Here is a 6,434-nt window from a genome sequence, read left to right on the forward strand (position 1 = left end):
ATATCGGCTAATAGGAGATAACCACAATACTTCTAACACATATCAGTAGCAGTCCCACCAATACATGTTAATTATGAGCAAAAGGAGAGGAGCAACATAGCCAGTTGTGTATGTCAAAAGCAGGCTGCCTCCTATAACTGGATCATGTTATTTGTTGAACGTGTCCTGTTATTTATCTATTAATCATGACAAGAGTAAAAATATTGTACTCTATTTTGAGTGAAACTAAAGATAAATGTGACTAAAAAAATTCAAAACATCAATGTACATATAGTTCGTTTAAAGCTTTCTTTTTTTTCTTTTTTTTTTTTCCTTCTGACATGCTTGTTCACATGAAAGCCTTCTCTTTTATTGAACTCTTTGAATTGATTGACAAATTGTTAAGGTTGGTTGTCTCAAATAGTAAGATTTATCTTCCATGACTTGTAGTGATATAAAGAGTTTCTCCAGAGAATCAAGAATAAAAAGAACTCTAGCCACCCATTCATTAGCATAAGTTTGGTGTCCCTTAGCAATATTGAAGCACTTAGGACTCATTAGCTCATAGATAAGTACCAAGTTAGCACTTACTCATAAGTGCTAACTTGGTACTTATCTATGAGCTAAAGAGTCCTAAGCCAGTTACAATAAACGTTAGCTTCCTCTATGAGAGAGGGAGAGAGAGAGAGAGAGAGAGAGAACAAATAGCAAACATGTGAGGGCAATCATATTATATCTGCAGTCTCAAAGATACTCAAAGCTTTAAAGACATAGCAAAATAAACATTTCAAAGTACCAGCTTGGACGTAGCTAAATATCGAAGCAGAGTAGTCGAACACAGTTCTAGTGCAACTACTACATAGAGAATTGCTTACTGAGATGAGGGTGGCCTGAGGACATGTTGCCCCATGCTAGGAGGTGGTGGCGGTGGACGAACACCCTGGCCTTGCATCTGCTGGGCTTGAAACCCATGTGAGGGAGGCATTGGAGGCCTAGTACCAGGAGTGAAATTCGCCATCGTGCTGCTACCAACAGGAGGTGGGGGAGGGACAGGTGGAGTCCCACCAGGAGGCATGGGCCTAGGGTCATTTGCTGTAGGAGGTGGTGGTGGGAATGAAGGAGGCATTGGAGGAGGAGCTCTTGGAGGATTTCCAAGAGGTGCACCAGGTGGCCTTCCTTGCATTGGAGGAAGTGGTGGGGATGGGCCTTGGGGTGGTGGCAAAGGCCTTGGTGGAACACCAGGGGCTGCTGTGCCGTTGGCTACAGGGGCAGGTTGAGGTTTGTTTGCCTCTGGTGGCTTGATTTTAAAATATAATTGCAACTTCACATTGATAGACACAAAAAAAAAAGGGTCAGATAAGTTACCATTAGCAGGAACAGACTAACAAAAAAACTTGAAAAAAGAAAATTCAGTGTATTTTAACCAGACTAGCAAGTGGCCTAAGAAAGAGAAAGAAAAGATTGTCCAGCCCAATTCAGCCAGCAGGTAAGTTGCTCTACTTGGTTGCGTCAGTAGGTGCCAAAATAAATTGAGAGAGAGAGAGCTATAATGAGAATTAAGACCAAGAGCTGACCCACTGGTAATCAAATGACATGTCTAGGTTACAGAAGGTTTTTAGTCCAGTGACTTATAAACAACTCAGACCAGGTAGACTGTTCAATCAAACTGTCAATCTTTGTGCCAAATCACATCTAAAAACATTGGAAGCAGTTGAACAAATATTAAACAAACTAACCGTAAACATTTTAGAGTCTGGATCCCATTGTGTGAAGAACTTGGGAGGGTTTTTGTCAATCTCTGTGCTAAGAACTTGAAATGAAAATAACAAGCATAACCAATCAAATTTCTTGAAACTAAATGAAATGGTTAAGTTCAGCTATCTACCCTAAACTATGGGGTCATTCAATATCCAATCTACCTTCTCCAAATGAGTGTCAAAACTAACATATTAGTTGGGGGATGATGTAGGAAGGACATTACATATTAAAAGGCACTAATCTATTAATTTTGACAGCTTAGTGCAACCCACCATTCATCTGCCCACTATTACATTAATTTTAACCCTAATTTGAATGGTGTAGTGGATGTTGCATATTAATCTAGAGTTAAGTGTTGATAGCAAAATTATTTTATTTACGCACAGAATGCAAATGACCCTATAATTGAGGGTGGATAGCTACATCTAAACTTAAATAATAAGATGCTGATCAAAAGCATGTACAATTATATGATTGATTTACCTTGAAAGCAATGATCTCATATGGATCAGCTGCAAAAAGAAGATATTGGTATCTTTTATCGAAGGGTTGGACCCTTTGTATCCATTGAGAAGTGATAAAAAGAAGTTAGAACATCATTTCGTCTTGAAAAAACAATTAATTGAGCATTACTTAGTCAAGTGCATTGCAATATAGAGAAAAAAATCAATAGAAGCATGTGAAAAATTTCAGGTAAGAATCTAGTTCAAAGAAACAAAGAGGCCCACCTGCTCATAAGAAGACATAAACCTGTGTCTTGGTTTTGCAAGGTCTTCAATATTAGGATATTCAATCTGAGACACAATAATGTTTACCAGAAAAATATTGTTATTATCATCTTTCTCTTACTGCCGTTATATCCATAAACAAAATTCTTCATTACCAATTTATCAGCAAGAAAGAGAATATGTATACAATCAAAACACAATAGGGAAAATAAAAAAGGAATAACTAAACACGCACCTAGAAAAGAAGAGACCTCTGCTTCGTCTCTGGATCAAACTGCTTTGTTACCCGGTACCCAGGCCTTCCGATTTTGATTGCTAGCAAATGGACGTTTACTCATGAGTCAAGAATTACAAGATTGCTAAAATTATCAACGGAATACTTCTCTTAAAGGGTCTGAGTGAAAACGAAAAAGGAAAATAAAGACCTACAAAATCAGCAAGAATAATACCCACAAAATCAAAGATGCAAGACATTTAGGTTCTTAAGAGTATAGCAACCGGGATCACCACAGACCTACCTATTATAACGTAAACTCTTACATTTGAACTTTTCCTTGTTTTGGGGATAATGCTAAAGTTGAAACCATTGTAGTCCACAAGACACACAACCCATACTTTGGAAACTATGATATACACTATTTAACACTTATCCAACACTCAAAATGACATTTTAACTTTAGGCAAGGACTCATAATGTCATATGTTTTAACTCTAATCCTGACAAGTCATTTTGGTAGTACTTGCAGAAGCTCCTTTCTTCTAAATCTTCTTTATTTGAGCTATTTGTAAGCTTGGAGGCTTGTATTGTTTAGACATCACCTCGTCTTTCCCAAATGAAGCCAAGACATATATCATTTCCTCCTCCTTCAATTATTTCATTCTCATGTTACATTTCAAAAACGATATGCAGGTACATCATGCATGATAATCAATCCATCGTTATAAATAAGGGACTTTGAACTGGTACCCACCATTTAATTAAGGAAACACCTGAACAAGGTTCGTTCTCATGAACTACTAAAAATGAACTTATCCCATTACTGAAGGCAATAGCTCTGACCCAAATGCCCACTCAAGGTTCTTTCTCACAGAATAACTCAGACAAAACCACCTACAAACACACAAAGATGTGATCTTGCTCAGAGGCAGACAAACTATCAACCAGTAGAAGAAATCAATTATCTTCGTTACAATTTTGCACACTACATGTTCGACGAAATCAGACTTTGGGGACAAACATAACATAACATAGTTTGTTTTGCCACACAACAAATCACAACTCCTAGTAGAAGAAAAAGCACAAAACAGTAGTATCTATGGGGTCGAAAAAGAGACCAAGAGGAAATGGAAAGAGAAAGAAAAAAGCGAAAATTCAGATTCTCCATTATTTTGTTGAGAATGTAAAGGGAAAAAATGGTGATTTTTGAATTTTATATGATCTTATACCTCTTTATCCTATAATTATGAAAATGATATAATATAAAGGCCAAACATATCATGAATAATGGCTTAAAACTACAAAACGACACCTATCATTGGAAACACAAGCTGAAAACCACAAATACTGGCAAAGTTTAAAAGTTTAACACCTTTTGGAGAAGACTACTATGCATTAACACTACTTCACCACATCAGACAACAATCTTCAAACTAATGTAAATGCCCACAAAAAACGTAATTGAAAATGACTAACCTCATCAAAATCATCAAAAATATGTGAGAACTGCCCCATGAACCAAACCTGCCAAGGGAGAAAACTATTAAATATATGTTTTACAATCCATGGCCAGCAAAATTCCAAAACCCAAAATAAAGTACTTATCTGCATCCTCTTCCTTGCCAATTCATCCTCATAAGCAATTTGAGTAATCTACCACAATGAACCAATATATAATATCAAAGACAATGAGAATGATACCCAACATGATAGAGAAAAAGATACTAAAAATGTGTTTCTTCATGAAACATATTAAAGAGAGAACCTGCTTGGGTGGTTTATGTTGTGCAAATTTATTTAACTCGCAAGTGCACGAATCAATTGTAGTTTAATGGATTGCAAGTGCGAGGTCGATCCCACAGAGAATTGTATTTTTGAAAGAACAATTTATATCTAAACTAATTAAATCCTAATCTAGTTCCAAAAGGGTTTTGACTTTTGAGTTTTGAAAATTAAAGGATAAACATAAACTAAATAAAATAAGTAAATCTAAGAATAAAGGTACTAAGGTTTGGGAATTCACACTCACCAAATCATAACAACATACTTTATGTTCATCAATATTAATCCGAAGTTCTCACAAATTAAATCATAGATATGTTTTACTATGCTTCAAAGAATTAATCAAAACCATCCCATGTATCCATTCATTGACCAAATCACAAAAGGAATCCAAATTAAATTGAAACACCAGATGTATCGTAGAACAAATCACAAGGGATATCCAATTTTTATGAGTTAAAAGCCAAGCAATCAATCATATGAAATTATCTCAAATCATCACATGTATCCTTGAATCACAAGAGATATCCAAGAATCAATCAATACAATTGATTAAAAGTAAAACAATTGAAATAAAAAACCCAATAAAATCAGAATAATAAAAACTTACATAAAGGTGATGTTGTTCTTCATCGGTGAGGCTTCATCCCCAACCTTAGTTGGGAATTTAGTTCCACATAAAAAATAAAATCTAAACCTAAACCTAAACCTAAAGAAAAACTAAACAAAAGAATTTTGCTCTCTAGGATTGTGTGTCTTTTCTTGAATGCAAAGAAGTCTATTTATAGGCTTAGGAAAGTCCTAGAAGCCCAAGTAAACCTAGATAATTCGGAAGTCTGTCTCCCAGTCAAAATAGAAGTCTGAAATCGGACTAGGATTCGTCCAAATTTGTGTCTCTTAATTGTGGGGCGATTTTGACATAGAAACCGTCCGAATTACGAAAATTCTATTTCACAATATATTGTAGTATTTTGAGCTAGCTTTCTAATGCCGTTTGAATCACTTCAATCCGATATTTGACCGGAGAGTTATGGTCAAAATACTAAGATGTGTGTAGAATCTGAATTTGAATCCTATCCGAAATCTTATCCAATCTGAACTTTAATCTGATTTAACCTTTTCTTGGATTTGGTTAGACTTAACCACATCATCTAAGTCTTCTCAAAGTATGCTTTCTTCCAAACTTCGCATTTTTTCCTTTAAAGCTGTAGTTTTTCTTCAACGACCTACAAAATACTAAAAACACAAAACTAACACAAAATATTAAATAACGACACAACTAAAGGATTAACTAATGTAAATAAAGGGGTCTAAATATGCAATATTTGGTACTTATCAGTTTACTCAAAGTTCTTTAACCTTGATAAACATGTCAAGGGAGATTTACTAACTCAAAAGTTCTTGAACCAAAAATTTTGCGAATATCTTAACATAATATAAACCAAATAAAAAGTACCAACAAATATACATTACCAAACAGATCACGATCAACAAATACCCAAATCCACTGTAGCAAATAGAAAGTACCAACAACTATCCAAATACATAGTATCAAAAAATATATCCCAAATAGATGGTATCAAAAAGTATATCCTAAATAAATGGTTATTCCAAAGCTCCCTCAATTGTTGGCTTGACTTGATTCACCTCCAATCAAGCTGCCTCCAGACCTAAGAAGAATAGAATTTCATATAATGATCAATAAGCTTTTTAATGATTACTTAGTATGTGTGTTCTTGTAAAATTAATGCATAGGTAAAGTTTCACTAACCCTCCAATACGTGACATTAAGAACTCAACAGTGGCGTTCAATTTGTTCGTTTCCTCAACGTTGGCTTGCAGATTGTCCCTTGTCTGATGAAGTTCGATTCTAGTTTGTTGAAGCTCGCTTTGAGTATCTTCTTGTCTTTTCATACACTCATCATGGTTGTCGAAGTGGGCGAACGCTTGAGATGAAGTACTTAAAGGGG

The 6,434-nt window shown here is 35.3% G+C and overlaps 1 pseudogene; it reads right to left on the reverse strand.

Annotated features, from left to right (window-relative positions):
• Positions 1 to 815: 815 nt before the first annotated feature.
• LOC132169510 (uncharacterized) overlaps positions 816 to 6,434 on the reverse strand; it is an 8,470-nt pseudogene continuing 2,851 nt past the window's right edge.

The sequence above is a fragment of the Corylus avellana genome, chromosome ca2, assembly GCF_901000735.1.
Source record: "Corylus avellana chromosome ca2, CavTom2PMs-1.0".
Taxonomy (NCBI): domain Eukaryota; kingdom Viridiplantae; phylum Streptophyta; class Magnoliopsida; order Fagales; family Betulaceae; genus Corylus; species Corylus avellana.